Source organism: Prionailurus viverrinus, chromosome B1 (assembly GCF_022837055.1).
Source record: "Prionailurus viverrinus isolate Anna chromosome B1, UM_Priviv_1.0, whole genome shotgun sequence".
NCBI classification, from domain to species: Eukaryota; Metazoa; Chordata; class Mammalia; order Carnivora; family Felidae; genus Prionailurus; species Prionailurus viverrinus.
The window spans coordinates 82,854,939-82,872,386 of NC_062564.1; the positions used below are offsets into that span (position 1 = coordinate 82,854,939).

Below are 17,448 nucleotides of genomic sequence, written 5' to 3' on the forward strand. Positions count from 1 at the left end.
CTCCATTTATAATATTTTTAGTGTTTTGCAAAACAGATGCTGCAAAATCATAGGTCTTTTCAATTTCGTTGCATTTCAGTACATCATATAATCCAATTACAAAAAAAGGAACTGGATCAAAAGATTTTTTTTCTGCAAGTCATTTCAAAGCCTTTTACAGAATTTTAAAATTAAATCTTGCACACTGTTTGAGGCCTCATCATTTAATTTGTTCATGTCCCCGTTTTTGTAGGGATAAATTTGCCTTTGTTTGCAGCTATTGCAAAAACTAGTTTTTGGCTTCAATTCACTGGACATTTTGATAATAGATTTCCAAACATTTTTCTTAAATGCAGAGTTCTTTCAGAGAATATTCAATGCCATTCTTTCCCATCTTGCAAGATGCTGGGTGAAAAAGCTGAGAAGCCGGATACTAGGGAGAAGAAACCTGAAGCCAAGAAGGCTGATGCTGGTGGCAACGTTAAGAAGGGCAACCTCAAGGCTAAACCGTCAAAGAAGGGGAAGCCCCACTGCAGCCAAGACCCTGTCCTGGTCAGAGGAAGTGGTAGATACTCCCAATCGGCTATGTATTCGAGACAGGCTGTGTACAAGAGGAAGTATTCAGCAGCTAAATCCAGGCTTGAAAAGAAAAAGAAGTTCTGCTACTGTCACAAAACCAGTTGGTGGTGGCAAGAATGGTGGTGTCTGAGTGGTTAAACTTCGCAAAATGCCTGGGCATCATCCTACAGGAGGTGTGCTCAGAAGCTGCTGAGCCATGGCAAAACACCTTTCAGTCAGCAGGTGAGGAAACTGCGAGGGACCACTTTAATCGTCCTCACTGGGCACCACAGAGGCAACAGGGTGGTTTTCCTGAAGCAACTGAGCGTGGCTTGTTAACTTGCGGCCGGACCTCTGTCCCTCAATCGAGTTCCTCTTCGTAGAACATACCAGAAATTAGTCATTGCCACCTCCACCAAAATTGATACCAGCAGTGCGAAAATCCCCAAACATCTCACCGATGCTTACCTTAAGAAGAGGAAGCCGTGTAAACCCAGACACCTGCAATGTGACATCTTCGACACAGAGAAAGAGAAATATGAGATTACAGAGCAGCGCAAGGTTGATGAGAAAGCTGTGGACTTGCAAATTCTGCCAGAAATCAAAGCTGTTCCTCAGCTTCAGGGTTACCTCTGCTTTGTGTATTCTCTCCAGAATGGAGTTTACCCTCACAGATTGGTGTTCTAAATTTCTTAACAAAGAACCTAATTAAATAACTGATCCGTTAAAAATAAGAAGAAAATATTCAATGCCATTACAGGACTTGTAGGTTGATTTACAAAATAGTTCTCTTAAAGGCTGAAACATTTCTAAAATCTGTGGATGAACAGCAAAGAGAGAATGCACTTATGACCTTGCAAAAATACATTTCGGTACTTAACATAAGCTTCATCATGAAATTTTTATAGTACTTTAATGTTTATAAATTTTGACATCTGTAGTTTCTATTTCAATGTTTACTTGTTTTCTGTGACAGAGACAGAGCGTGAACAGAGGAGGGGCAGAGAGAGAGGGAGACACAGAATCTGAAACAGGCTCCAGGCTCTGAGCTGTCAGCGCAGAGCCTGACGCAGGCTCAAACCCACAAAGGGTAAGATCATGGCCTGAGCCGAAGTCGGAGGCTCAACCGTCTGAGCCACCCAGGCGCCCCTGTAGTTTCTATTTCAAATGGTAGACTATTGACAGTTTGTTGGAGGAAATTATAACGTATTTGTGTGCCAGAGCCAACTCCAAGAGTATTTTTCTCTGTAAGTTTCTTAATTTAATAAGACCACTACTTTACCCGTGATGTACAGGGCTCTGCTAAATTTGTATCCACATTAATATTGCAAAAACAAATAATTGTATATTTAGTGTTGAACTTTTAACTGAACATACAGTAGACTTATCTTCAACAGACTGACCTTCCAAAGCTTTACTTTGTTATGTGAATTTAATGAAAGAAACCCAACCATAATAGAAATAACTGACTGCATGAAGCATGTGATTAAACTTTTACAAAATGGCAGCCTTTAACTGTTTACAGACATTTTCCTTTGCCAATGAAACCAACATATTACAGCTATCACTTCCCTTTCCATGGGGATACAAGGAACACTCGGATTCCAAAAAATGAATGAAATCAATTTAGAAGGAAAGTAATTTGATCTCAATGAAAATGCATGCTTCAGAGTGATAAATAAACACATTTTCTGCAGATGCACCTGTGAAATTGAGATATTTGGGTACGGTTTTCTAAAAAAAATCATTATCTTTTGAATTAGATGCTTCTACCTTCAGCATATGTATTTCTTCCAGCTTTTATGTGATTAGTTTTATCTCTACATACAGCCTGCACAAATATTTTGTGCAATTCACATGTTTATCAACTCTCTTGAGAAATGGGAACTTAGTATTTAATTATTCATTAAGCATGTATTAACATATTGGTGCTAAAAGGGGTTATTGCAAAAAAATTTAATCATTTATCAACTGTGTCAGTTTTCACATAATTTTACTTTTAACTTCAAACTCAGCCTCCTGGACTCTGCTGTGTGATACTGGACTGGATTTTGGAAATGCAAATTTTGAGAGTTGTCTTCTTATTTGGCTCTGATAACAGGGGAGTGAGAAAAGAACCATGAAGTTGTTGGATGAAGAAGGAACTGCCGTGTTGTGCTCATTTCCTGTGGGGGTCCTTGCATGCCTTTAAAAAAAAAGTTTATTTATTTATTTTGAGAGAGAGACAGAGAGCATGTGAGCAGTACAGGGACAAAGAGAGAGGAAGAGAGGGAATCCCAAGTAGGCTCCTTACTGTCTGCACGGAGCTTGATTCAGGGCTCGAACCCATGAACTGTGAGATCATTACCTGAGCCGAAATCAAGACTCGGTCGGATGCTTAACTCATTGAGCCACCCAGGAGCCCTGCCTTTTTCTATTTTAAAATTTCAGCTCTATTGAGCTTTATATAAGTGGCGTATAAAATAGTAAGATATTTAAAGTGCATGTCATATATGTATACAATGTAAAAGGATCCCCCCCTATTGAGTACATTTACACATCCATCACCTCACATATTTTCCCTTCCCTCCCCCCTTTTTGGTGAGAATATTTAAATTCTCCTGTCTTAGCAAATTCCAATTATATAATAACACCGATAGTCACCATGTTCCACATGAGATCCTCAGATCTTCTCATAGCTGAAGGTTTGCTTCTTTTAGCGTATTCCTCTTAGAGCTGAAGGTTTGCAACTGTAGGCTGTTGATTTCTGTGTGCATCCCACTAGCAGTGCCTCTTCAACCCATCTAGAGCATGGCCATCCTGCAGCTGCAGGTCAACTGGTTTTTCAAACATTTTCAGAACCAGATTCATCTGTCAGCCCTAAGGGTAGCACCTGCTTCCTTCAGTTGCTATTTCCTTGATACTTCAGGGTTCCTTTTGCCTATCAAGTTACCTTAGGGTTTTCTTGTTATCTGTTCAATGACCCACTCAACGACATCCTTATACTTAGTTACAAATTCTTTATGTTAAATTCTTTCTGTTCAAATGAGTGGTATGGTTATCTCATGACTAGACCCTGACTGGCACAATAATTGTTCTAAGAAATAGATTCTTTTTTATTATTATTATTAACTTCTTTTATTTTTTATTTTCTTAAATTTACATCCAAATTAGTTAGCATATAGTGCAAAAATTATTTCAGAGGTAGATTCTTTAGTGCCCCTTACCCATTTGGCCCATCCCCCCTCCCACAACCCCTCCAGGAACCCTCAGTTTGTTCCCCATATTTATGAGTCTCTTCTGTTTTGTCCCCTCCCTGTTTTTATATTATTTTTGTTTCCCTTCCCTTATGTTTATCTGTTATGTCTCTTAAAGTCCTCATATGAGTGAAGTCATATGATTTTTGTCTTTCTCTGACTGACTAATTTCACTTAGCATAATACCCTCCAGTTCTATTCACATAGTTGCAAATGGCAAGATTTCATTCGTTTTGATTGCTGAGTGATACCCCATTGTGTATATATATATATACCATGTCTTCTTCATCCATTCATCCATCAATGGACATTTGGGCTCTTTCCATACTTTGGCTATTGTTGATAGTGCTGCTATAAACATGGGGGTGCATGTGTCCCTTCAAAACAGCACACCTGTATCCCGTGGATAAATGCCTAGTAGTGCAATTGCTGGGTTGTAGGGTAGTTCTATTTTTAGTTTTTTGAGGAACCTCCATACTGTTTTCCAGAGTGGCTGCACCAGCTTGCCTTCCCAACAACAAAGCAAGAGAGATCCTGTTTCTCCGCATCCTCGCCAACATCTGTTGCTTGCCTGAGTTGTTAATGTTAGCCATTCTGACAGGTGTAAGGTGGTATCTCATTGTGGTTTTGATTTGTATTTCCCTGATGATGAGTGATGTTGAGCATTTTTTCATGTGTCTGGATGTCTTCTTTGGAGAAGTGTCTATTCATGTCTTTTGTCCATTTCTTCACTGGATTATTTGTTTTTTGGGGGTTGAGTTTGAGAAGTTCTTTATAGATTTTGGATACTAACCCTTTATCTGATATGTCATTTGCAAATATCTTCTCCCATTCCATCAGTTGCCTTTTAGTTTTGCTGATTGTTTCCTTCATTGTGCAGAAGCTTTTTATTTTGATGAGGTCCCAGTAGTTCATTTTTTATTTTGTTTCCCTTGTGTCCAGAGACGTGTTGAGTTAAGAAGTTGCTGTGGCCAAGATCAAAGAGGTTTTTGCCTGCTTTCTCCTTGAGGATTTTGATGGCTTCCTTTCTTACATGGAGGTCTTTCATCCATTTTGAGTTTATTTTTGTGTATGGTGTAAGAAAGTGGTCCAGGCTCATTCTTCTGCATGTTGCTGTACAGTGTTCCCAGCACCACTTGCTGAAGAGACTGTCTTTATTCCCTGAATATTCTTTCCTGCTTTGTCAAAGATTAGTTAGCCATATGTTTGTGGGTCCATTTCTGGGTTCTCTATTCTGTTCCATTGATCTGAGTGTCTGTTCTTGTGCCAGTACCATACTGTCTTGATGATTACAGCTTTGTAGTACAGCTTGAAGTCTGGGATTGTGATGCCTCCTGCTTTGGTTTTCTTTTTCAAGATTGGTTTGGCTATTCGGGGTCTTTTCTGGTTCCATACAAATTTTAGGATTATTTGTTCTAGCTCTGTGAAGAATGCTGGTGTTATTTTGATAGGGATTGCATTGAATATGTAGATTGCTTTGGGTAGTATTGACATTTTAACAATATTTGTTCTTCCTATCCAGGAACATGGAATCTTTTTCCTTTTTTTGTGTGTGTCTTCTTCAATTTCTGTCATAAGCTTTCTGTAGTTTCAGTGTATAGATTTTTCACCTCTTTGGTTAGATTTATTCCTAGGTATTTTATGGTTTTTGGTGCAACTGTAAATGGGATCAATTCCTTGATTTCTCTTTCTGTCACTTCATTGTTGGTGTATAGGAATGCAATCAATTTCTGTGCATTGATTTTATATCCTGAAACTTTGCTGAATTCATGAATCAATTCTAGCGGTTTTTTGGTGGAATCTTTTGGGTTTTCCATATTAAGTATCATGTCATCTGCGAAGAGTGAAAGTTTGACCTCCTCCTGGCCGATTTGGATGCCTTTTATTTCTTTGTGTTGTCTGATTGCAGAGGCTAAGACGTCCAATTCTATGTGGAATAACAGTGGTGAGAGTGGACATGCCTGTCTTGTTCCTGACCTTAGGGGGAAAGCTCTCAGTTTTTCCCCATTGAGGATGATATTAGCGTTGGGTTGTTCATATATGGCTTTTATGATCTGAAGCTATGATCCTTCTATCCCTACTTTCTTGAGGGTGTTTATCAAGAAAGGATGCTGTATTTTGTCAAAAGCTTTCTCTGTACATATTGAGAGGATCATATGGTCCTTGTCCTTTCTTTTATTGATGTGATGAATCCCGTTAATTGTTTTGTGGATATTGAACCAGCCCTGCATCCCAGGTATAAATCCCACTTGGTCGTGGTGAATAATTTTTTTAATGTATTGTTGGATCCGGTTGGCTAATATCTTGTTGAGGAATTTTACATCCATGTTCATCAGGGAAATTGGTTTATAGTTCTCCTTTTTAGTGGGGTCTCTGTCTGGTTTAAAATTTCTTGCAGGGCTGGTTTAGTGGTCACAAATCCTTTAATTTTTGTTTGTGTGGGAAACCTTTTTCTCTCCTTCTATTTTGAATGACAGCCTTGCTGGATAAAGAATTCTTGGCTGCATATTTTTCTGATTCAGCACATTGACTATATCCTGCCACTCCTTTCTGGCCTGCCAAGTTTCTGTGGATAGGTCTGCTGCCAACCTGATCCGTCTTCCCTTATAGGTTAGGGACTTTTTTTCCCTTGCTGCTTTTCATGATGGTCTCCTTGATTGAGTATTTTGTGAATTTGACTATGATATGGCTTGTTGATGATCATTTTTTGTTGAATCTAATGAGGTCCTCTGTGCTTCCTGGATTTTGATGTCTGTGTCTGTCCCCAGGTTAGGCAAGTTTTCCACTATGATTTTCTCACATAACCCTTCTACCCCTATTTCTCTTCCTCTTCTGGGACTCCTATGATTCTGATGTTGTTCCTTTTTAATGAGTTACTGATTTATCTAAATCTTAAATCATTCTCTTTTGTCTTAATCTCTCTCTTTTTTTCTGCTTCATTATTCTCTATAAGTTTTTCCTCTATATCACTGATTCTCTGTTCTGCCTCATCCATCCTTGCCACTGCTGCATCCATCCATGATTGCAGCTCAGTTATAGCATTTTTAATTTAATTCTGACTATTTTTTACTTATTTTATCTCTGCGGAAAAGGATTTTAATCTATTTTCCACTCCAGCTAGTATTCTTATTATCATGATTCTAAATTCTGGTTCAGACATCTTGCTTGTATCTGTGTTGGTTAAATCCCTGGCTGTCGTTTCTTCATGCTCTTTCCTTTGGGGTGAATTCCTTTGTTTTGTCATTTTGAAGGGAGAAAAGGAATTAATGAGGTAGAAAGATTAAAATGAAAAAATTAAAATTAAAAAATATTAAAATTAAAAAAGTAAACACACACACACACACACACACACACACACACACACACAAATCAAATGAATGATGCTAGATCCTAGGTGTGTTTTGGTCTGGGTATTGAAAGTGGTTTGACAGATTAGAGCAAAAAAAGGTGGGGGGGGGAGGAAATCGTTTGAGAATTTGAAAAAAATCAATACACTGAAGTAGACTAAAATGAGATGATGGGAGTAAAATAGAATTTGAAAACCTTTACACAAAAGTAAAGAATATAGTAGGGAAAAAAATTAAAGAAAAATATTTTAATAAAAATTAAAAATAAAAAAGGATTTTTTTCTCTTTCTGTAGTCAAGAAAAAGAAAAGAAATGAAGAAGAGAAAAAGAGAAAAGAAAAGAAATCATTTGAAAATTTGAAAAAGTGAATACATTGTAGTAGACTAAAATAAAATGATGGAAGTAAAATAGAATTTGAAAAAATTTACATAAAAGCAAAAAATATAGTAAAAAAATTAAAGAAAAATATTTTTAATAAAAACTTAAAATAAAAATGAATTTTTTTCCTTCTGTATTCAAGAAAAAATATAGTATAAAAGAGAAAAGAAAGAAAGAAAATTGAGTAGATGGACCTGCTAACAGATTGAAATAGGACTGAAATTACTTTGTTTTCTCCTAGAAGTCAGACTATGTAGCACTTTATAGTCCATAATCTAAGTAGGCAGTGAGACTTGTGTTCTTAAAGAATGAGGTTGGCCCATTCAGGCGGGGCTCAGTGTAACAGCTCCATTCTCCACTATATGGCGCTGCTAGCCTACTGGGGTGGATTGTTACAGTGCTTGTAGGTGTGTATGCACATGCGCGGGAGTGGTGAAAATGGCGTCACCCAGCTATCCAGTCTCTAGTATGGGAACTCTGTTCTCTCCGATCAGCAATCGCACACCTGTCCTCTGTCTTCAGCTTTCATCCACTCCCCACTTCTTCACTGTCCGTGACCAAGCCCCAGGCATTACCTGTCTCCTGAGTTTTGTCTCAGATGCGGCTGTTTTCCCTGGCCCCTTACTTCTGAAGGACTGTGGCTTTGGCCCGTTCCGCCCCTCTGTGGGAGGGTCTCACTGAGCAATGGCCGAATGCCAGCTGCACCCAGGAATGCCTGCTGGACCCTGCTGCTGCCGGTGCCCCAAGACTGCGGCCAGGTGCCAGCCCGCCCCAGAAAAAGTTTGCGAGATAGTGTAGCAGTAGCATTTCAGGGATTATGGAAAATCACAACACACATCTGGCACCAGGCTTCACCCTTAACAGCCTTATTCCAGCACCAGTGAATGTGGCCGTTTTCTGCAGTGTGCTGGGACCAGGTAGCTTCAACAGTCTCTACCAAATGTCCTTCCAGCAGTGGAACTGCTTTTCCCCGTGTGGCCTGAGGACTTCCCGGACCCCACTCTGTTCCTGAGGATTCACCCTTCCCACCAGAGCACCGCCAGGTATTGAGTTGTGGAGTTGCAGACTTTGCCCTCCCCTTGTTTACAGTCTTAATGGGATTTAAACCCTCTCCTTTCTCCTTTCTCCCTTTTTAGTTTAGTCCCTGCGGTTGTTTCCAATTTTCCACTTTCTCTCCAGCTGCTTTTGGGGAGGGGTGCTTTTCCCGTATTCTCCCTGCCCCCAGTCTCCGTGCTCTCTGCACCTGCAAAGGTGGCTCCCTACCCGCCACCGGCTTCTCTCTCCCCAAGTTCATGTCTCCACGCCATGTACCTGCTGAATTCTGTGGTTCAGGCTGTGCAGATTGTTGTGTTAATCCTCCAATCAGTTTACTAGGTGTGTAGTTGACTAGGTGTGTACTAGGTGTGGTTTAGTGTTGATCTGGCTGTATTTTATGGATGCAAGACACACAAAAAACTTCAATGCTCTTCTGCCATCTTGGCTCCTCCTCCCTGTAAGAAGTAGATTCTAAAAGCAGTCCCTTGATGATGGGATGTGGTAAATGGTTTAGCTGCGTTTTTGCACTTGAATGAATGTTGAGCTCCTTGCCAGCACAAAATGGATGCTGTTAATTCATTGCATGTACTGCATCACAATCAAACAAATCCACCTGTGCTTAGTTGTAATATTATTCCTACTGAATAAATTATTTAGGGGGAGGAATGACTGCTTTACTTGACCAGGATGGATTCCTCTGAGTGAAGAGGAGCATTTATAAAAAGCAAACAACAAGTTCAGCCTTTAAGCTCAAATTTAACAAAACCAAACAAACAAAATAGAATTTCTCTGACAGCCCTATTTTTAATAGCAAATATTTCTTATTTTTAATATTACGTGGCCAATATTGGTGGAAAATTAAATCTCCAATTTAATTGTGTGGTTGCAGAATTACAATGTCAATTGAATTCACAGTTTTTCCAAATTTGTCATGTGAACATGAAGGCATTGATTGGGCAGGAGTAGAGCCCTGAGCCTGGGAATAAGGACATCTGGTTGGGCTCAGATGAAGCTGAGGCTCTGGGACCCTGAGTCATACTGAGGTGTTTTGGTCTGTGGAAATAGCTTGTCTTCCATGTCTGAGAATAACACCCTTCCCTGTGTTTGAAAAGCTTCTAATGACTTCACCTAGGGTATTTGTCACACAAGGGGATGCCCCATCTCCTTAAGACACCTCCAGATGCCCTTGTTGCCTACACTCCCATTTAAAGTCAGATTTCACTGTGCCCCAGGGAAGATATCACAAATTTTGAAGTAGGGGGAAATAACATATATCAAGAAAATTGGCAGATTTATATTGAAAGAAATGTGGCAAATATTTTTGGGAATAAATCCTCAAGCTTTTAGACCAACCAGGATAGAGTATAACACCAAACTGGGCCAACTTTATTTATGTGGTTTACTTACCAATGATTCCCAACTGAATGTGTTAACTCTTTCTGGCAGATTGATGCCATATTGACTTAGCTAAAGTGGACTACAGTTATCAGAATTCCTTTCCATGAATAGATGAGTGTGGGCCATATGACATGTGTTACCTGAGATTTGTAAAATGGATGTGGACTAGTAGCCATATTTTAATGCTAGGGAGCTTGGTGCAGATATCTGGGTAGCACTGAAACTCGCTCACATTGGCATGGATCTGCTGGGTCACCTTGTGGCATGGGGCAGCAGCCTGGCTACAGCTTCTCTAATTTCACTTTCTCCTTCAGTTTTTCTGAATTCTGGACCAAGTGCCATAACAATGAGTGCCAGCTTTTTCTGCAGGCCACAGGAGCAATGTTGGAAACTTGGATGTGGTGACGGATTGTATTATTTTTGTATTGCTATTGTAACAAATTGCCACGAACTTAGTGGCTTAAAACAATACAAATTTGTTACCTTTTTTTTCTTTTTTAGTAAGTGTTTTTATTTTTGAGAGAGAGCACACAAGCAGGGGAGGGACAGGGTGGGGGGACAGAGGATCTGAAGCAGGCTCAACACTAACAGAAGTGACCCCCATGCAGGGTTCAAACAAACTGGGAGAACATGAGCTGAGCCAAAGTTGGAAGCTGAACCCTGAGCCACCCAGGCGCCCCCAAATTTGTTATCTTAATAATAAGCTCTGTAGATTGGAATCTGGCCTAGTATTGGCTGGACTGCATTCTTTCCTAAGGACTCCAGAGAGAATCTATTTCCTTGCCCTGAAAGGTTATTGGCTTAGTTCATTTCCTATCTGTCATAGCACTGAAGCCCTCACTTTTTTGTAGCTTCCTGCTGAGAGCCATTCCTAGATTGTAAAGTCTGCTCCCATTTCTTGGTTCTGGGGCTACCTCCTCCATGTCCAAAGCTACACACAGTGGGTCAATTTGCTCTTGTGCCTCACCCCTCCTGCCTTTCTTCCATTACATCTCCTTATATATTTTTTTTTATGTCTATTTACTTTTGAGAGAGAGAGAGAGAGAGTGAGTGAGGGACAGAGAGAAAGGGAGACACAGAATCAGAAGCAGGCTCCAGGCTCTGAGCTGTCAGCACAGAGTCTGACACGGGGCTTGAACTCATGAACTGTGGGATCATGAACTGAGCTAAAGTCAGATGCTAAACCCACTGAGACACTCAGGCACCCTACATCTCCCTATCTTAATATCAGAAGATTAACATCATTGATTCTATCTACAAACCTAATTCTCTTTTGCTGTGTAATGTAACATAGTCACAGGTTCTGGGTGTTAGCGTGCAGACATCTTTGGGGGTGTAATTTTTATGTCTCCTACATAAACCATCATGGGTTCCAGATCATTCTCATGGATTCCAATTTTTCTTCTGCTCTCCCTTACGTCAATGTTCACCTTTCATTTCCAACATTCTGCCCTATTGACCTCAGGCCCAGCACCAGTTTCAGAGAAGTAACCATCACATACAAACTGTTTAATTAGCTCCTACAATTGCACAAGGCCAAGGTTCTATAATAAATCTCATATTTCATATCACTTGTACTGGCTCTGTTTCTCTTATTGAAGTCTAAGTGATACATTCATGTATGTGGAAATGACTGTAGCCATTTATTTGGCTGGTTGACTAACTTGAGACTCAACATTGGCCTACGCCAAATTGCATGTAGACAAAGAAATTCAAAGGTTTAGGAGATGAGAATTTTGGAGTAGGTTCATTAACTGCAATCTGTACTTCCACTCCTCAATTCCATTTTATGAAAAGGTCCATAGGATGACCCTTTCTCTAAGACTTTGAGATGAGGGGACATTTGCACCCTTGAAAAGGTTTCTGGTGATTGTTGGCTAGATATAGTGGGGGTGCTGCCATCGAGATGGGTGGCTTGATTTTAATCTTATGGTAGCAGAGGTGAAAAGCTCTTAAAAGCTTGGGGTCTTGGGTGGCTCAGTTGCTTAAGTGTCCAACTTTGGCTCAGCTCATGATCTCATGGTTCGTGAGTTCAAGTCCCATGTCGGGCTCTGTGCTAACAGCTCAGAGCCTGGAGCCTGCTTCGGATTCTGTGTCTCCCTCTCTCTCTGTCCCTCCCTGCTCATGTTCTGTCTGTCTCTCTCTCCCTAAATAAATAAATAAATAAATAAATAAACATTAAAAATTTTTTTTTAAGAAAGAAAACTTTTAAAAGCCAAAGATGAGGTGGATGTATTCAAAATAAAGGGTAGCAGGGCTATTGGGTAATCAAAAAATTTAGACCTATAGGAACTAATTTGTCATAGTTTCCCTAGGAATGATATAAATGGATAGCTTCCTAAATATTTCTTCATATGTATAACAGAGAAGACTCCAGATCCAGTGACCAAAATCTGACTTAATTCACTATAATGGTGAACTGTGATCTCTCACCCAGTTTTTAGACCTGAGTCAGTTTACAGACAGAGCTAAAGCTTTCTATTTGATGGGAAAGCTCCTCACTTGTGAGGAAGGACCTACAACAGTGCTACAAATATGCTATAAATCATCTTCCAAAGAACCTGTAGCTATTTTCTATAATGACTGTAAAAGAAAAAAAATATATATATGACCATTATTTCAGGGTTGGTATATAGATATAGATACAGATATGTAGACTTTATTAGGTAGTAAGCTGAGTTGCAGTTATGCTCCAAGTCTAATACATATTTATATATACATATATATATATATTCTCCAAATATATATACACATACATATGTGTATATATATATATATATATATATATATATATATAGTTTTAAGAAATTACCATTTATTTCAGGTTTGGTATATATATACCATACCAGAATCTAAGAGCCCTGAAATAATGGTAATTTCTTAAAACTCCGAATTCCACCCTGGTCCATTAGGCACAATGAGGATTTATGGTGGTCAAGTAACTAAATTAAGGTCTTAGCCCAAGTGTGAACCACACTAGGCCCGTAGGTCCACAAAATCACTTTGTGGCTATTTCCCTAGTTTTTGGATCTATAGTTGGAAAAGATATACTTGACAACTGGCAGAATTCTCACGTTAGCTCTATGACCTACAAAGTGTCAAATGGAACCTTGAACTTCCCCTCCATAACAAGATAGTAAATCAAAAACAATATCACAACCCTGGGGACAATGTAAAGATTAGTGCTACAACCTAAGACTCGAAAGATACAGTGTAGTGGTATCCATCATAACCTCATTTGCTTATTTGATTTAGGAAGAATGAAGATAAATCTTAGATAATGTCTGTGGATTACTGTAGACATTATTAGGTAGTAAGCTGAGTTGCAGTTATGCTCCAAGTCTAATGACTTGACTGGAGCAATCCGTACAGTTTCTGGCAGCTGATATGAAGCTACTGCTTAGGAAATGCACTTGCCTCCATACTGATGTGCAAGAACCTCAAGAGGCAGGTTTTGTTTTTATTTCTGTTTTTACTTGACATGTCCAACAGTATACCGTAACAGTCTTGTCTCAGGGTTTTTTCAAGTGTGCTACCCTTTACCGTAAGGTAGTCTACAAGCATTTTGATCACCTTTCTCTTCCACGGAGTATCCCCCTGGCCCAAGATAGTGTTAAGGAGGAAGTAAAAAGTGCTTTAGATGCCTCAGTAAGACATATGCAACACAGATGACGAGAGAACAAGTAAGAAAATTAAGTAGCTCTCAACTTCAGTGAAGTTTGTGGGAGTCTAGGAGCCTGAAAGCCTGTTGAGATATCCTCTTCAATATGAAAAATAATTTGCTGTACCTAGTACACCTTCCACTAAAAATGAGGCACAGTATTTGGTTGGAGATATATTTTTTTGAAATTTCGAGTATGGGGATGCCTGGGTGGCTCAATCAGTTAAGTATCCGACATTGACTCAGGTCATGATCTCATGGTTTGTGGGTTCGAGCCCTGCGTCAGGCTCTGTGCTGACAGCTCAGAGTCTGGAGCCTGCTTCAGATTCTGTGTCTCCCCCTCTCTCTCTGCCCTTCCCATGCTCATGGTCTATCTCTCTCTGTCTCTCAATAATACATAAACATTAAGAAAAAAATAAAAAATAAATAAATAAAATAAAATTTTGAGTATATATGCACATAAACATATACTGTATTTAAGTGCTATTTTTACTAATCTACTAGGTAATTCATAATATTGACAGTTTTGAGTAGTGCAAGAGAAGCTGCTACATTAAGTTCAGACGAAAATGTAAGCTGTTGTTCGACTTGGACCTTATATTTCAACATTTCTAAAATCTGGAGTGTCTGAACAATGTCTGAGGAGTGTCTGAGGCAAATAAGGAGGCTGTATGGAACCTCTGGCAAGCACTGAAGGAGAATCACATTACAAACCTTTGGGTTTGGGGGCAAATCCAGGCTATCTTCTACAGGTAACTCCTTTTGAGAAAACGTATCTCCTGGCTTGTAAGGAGGACCTGTGAGTCTGTGCACACAGAGGACATTAGTGACCCTGTGGCCTGAGCTTCTCATTATAAACTGGGTGTTTTTTTGGCCAGTATTAGCTGAGAAAAGCTTCTCCCTCAGAGATATGAGTTTCAGCTCTATGGGGACCCCTCCTCTAGCACTTGTAAGTTTTAACAGTTCCAACCTCTTCTCTGTGTTCCTTCAGCCTTAGAAAAGGCAACTATTTTCTGAAGTTATTATCTCAGGATCCTCTTACAGTGTTTTTGTTTGTTTGATCCTTTTGGTAACATAATTAACAATTTTTATCTAGTTAAAAATTATTTATATTAAGTACCTCTTTAATGTTATATCTGTCTCTTGATTGACATATCAACAAATAATTTGAAAAACTTGATTTAGAGTTACAACATGAAATAAATAGTAAAACCACAGTAAGCAATGCTATGTGTTCCATAGCAAAAACACTCAATCTCTACTTTCTATACATTTTTCATGATACCTAATGTATTTTTTACAGTTTCATTCTGCTCCCAACGTCCTTGAGCTAGGTCATTTTGTAGATGTCACAAGCAGTGGCTAGTGCCCAACTGGCTGTTATACAATGTGACCAGCAGGGGCAGCAGTGCCCCACACTTTCTCCACTACCATTGAGCTATAAACCAGTTCATCTTCCCAAGTTGCTCATGATCCAGTGCATTTCATTTTATTGTTAAGTACCTCCCATGCTGATCTTGAGAAAAAAATATTAGTTTCCTGGGTCTGGGAAAGGTTAAAAAAATAGGAGCAGATTATCACTGGGCATCTTCAGATTTACCACATGTAAAGTGGGAACTGTGATCACCATGTACATGTATTGCACACAACTACAGGAGGCCAAAATGGAGGTCACAGGTACAAAGGGCAGGTCTACCAAGCCATTTCCAGATTAATTTAATAAAATTATCATTAACAATACTTCATTAAAATTTTAAATGTTAGAATAGTTGCTAAACCAGATTAAACTCCAAGATAAAGAAATGAGCCAAGACCGTAGCAGATGAATTAGGGGGTACAATTAATACATATATATACACACACACTCACACACACACACACACACACACACACATTCTCTCATTCTCATCTCTACCGATTCAATAATCTAGATAATTAGCAGAGATAAAAGAATGAAAATGGCAAAGGGATAACCTTAAAGTGACTCACTTTTACCCAAAAGAAACTAAGAAAAATCCAAATTGGCAAAGTTTGGCCTGAATTATCAAGGTTAAATTTCGTACCATAAGTGGAAATGGACTCTTGAGCATGACTATAAATCAGGAATAGAGAAAATAAGGAAGTTTCAAGTTTGGATACTTTATTTTTATGACTGTAAAATTTATTCCTAATACAAATTCTACAATGATTATGAGGCATCTGTAAATCTTTTCATATATGATCTTTTTTGTACTTATTTCTCTATCATTGTCTTAAGCTTGTATTTTCCAGGCTGACTTAAGTTCTGATATTTTCTAAGCCACATTGATATTTTTCCTTCCCCAAAGTATTTGTTTTTGCTATTCCCTCTACCTGGAATTCCTGGCATTTTGCACAGCCTTTTCTCATTTCTCAGGTATAATTTTTAACATAACTTCCAGAGATAAGTTTTTATAATTATCTAAATTAGCCCATAGGCCATTTTTCTTTATAAATAATTCCCTGTTACTTACTCTATGTTCTTCATCTTAATCTGTAATTAGTGTGTTTATCCAGTTGTTCACTGCTTTATTGTCTTTCTACCATTTGAATGTAATATCTGTGGAGGGGAGGAAGGTTGCAGGAATCATGGTGTTTTTTTGTTTTTTGTTTTGTTTTTGTTTTTGTTTTTTGAATTGCTAGATCTTTTGTGCAGACTAAAAGCTCAGCACAGAGCAAGTTCTAAATAAATATTAATTTCTTGCATAAGTGAAAGAATAAATGCACTCTAAGAAATCATTAAAAGAGCCAATTTCTTCTTTTTTTCTTCTTCTTCAGCAAAAACTATAAGAGAAATTTCAGCCCAATAAAGAAAGAACTTTCTGATCCTATCAAAATGTATATATCTAAACCAGATAAATTTCCTAGTAGCTCCAATTGCGTATCTCCCATAGGGGCCTCAAAATCAATAATGTACTCATTATCATGTCTTCAAACCTGTTTCTCTATTTCAAGTCATGCTGGAAAACATTCAAACATGGTTAAGTCTGACGAATTCTTCCTTATTAATCTGTTGTATTTGTCTATTTCCTCTTCATCCTTATTATTCCTTATTTATTTCAGTTTCTCCTATTCTGCAGTGAATTCTTAATTAGTTTTTTGCTTCCAGCTTTATTCCTTTTCTGATTACTACCCACAATAGCCTTTAAGACAAATCTTTCTAAAGCACAATGCTGATGAACTTAAAACTCTGTTCATTATTTCCTAGAAGAACACAGTTCAAATTCCTTAGCCTGGTATAAAGAACCACCACAATTTGATCTTTGCTCACCTCTCTGGCTTCAATTCTCAATGCTTCCATCTCTCTCTATCCTTAAGCTTATGTTTTTGTCTACAGAACTACTTGTAGTTCTCTGATCTTGCTGTGCTCTTTCATGTTCGTATCTTTACTTGTCCTCCTCCCTGTGCCAAAAATACTTCTTCTCTGCCTGGTGAGAACATCCATTTGTCTTTCAAGATTTGACTCAAACAGTAAGACTTTACAAAGCTTTGACCTTGCATGAAGAAATTGGCTACAGTTAAATATGGAATGTGCTGTTTTCTGAGACATTATGTTATTGGTGTTGTTAAAAATTAATGTTTAAAGAACTAAAGAGATAATTGAGTGAATTGGTAATTTAAGTCCATTAATGTCCTTAGATTCTGGGAAACTGGACATCAGCAAATAATCTCAGAATCACAATTAAAATAAAATAAGAAAATGTATGGGTTGGACCTGCAGAAAATCTCTTTTAAATGCTTTAGTATGTTTGACAACACTAATATATAATATATGTATGACCACCTTATTGCTCAATTCTGTAAAAAATTAAAGCAAAATAAACTTTAATAAAACATA

The 17,448-nt window shown here is 38.4% G+C and overlaps 1 pseudogene; it reads left to right on the plus strand.

The window, feature by feature from the left end:
* The first annotated feature begins 381 nt into the window (after positions 1 to 381).
* Positions 382 to 1,224, plus strand: LOC125164408 (60S ribosomal protein L6-like; annotated as a pseudogene).
* Positions 1,225 to 17,448: the final 16,224 nt, after the last annotated feature.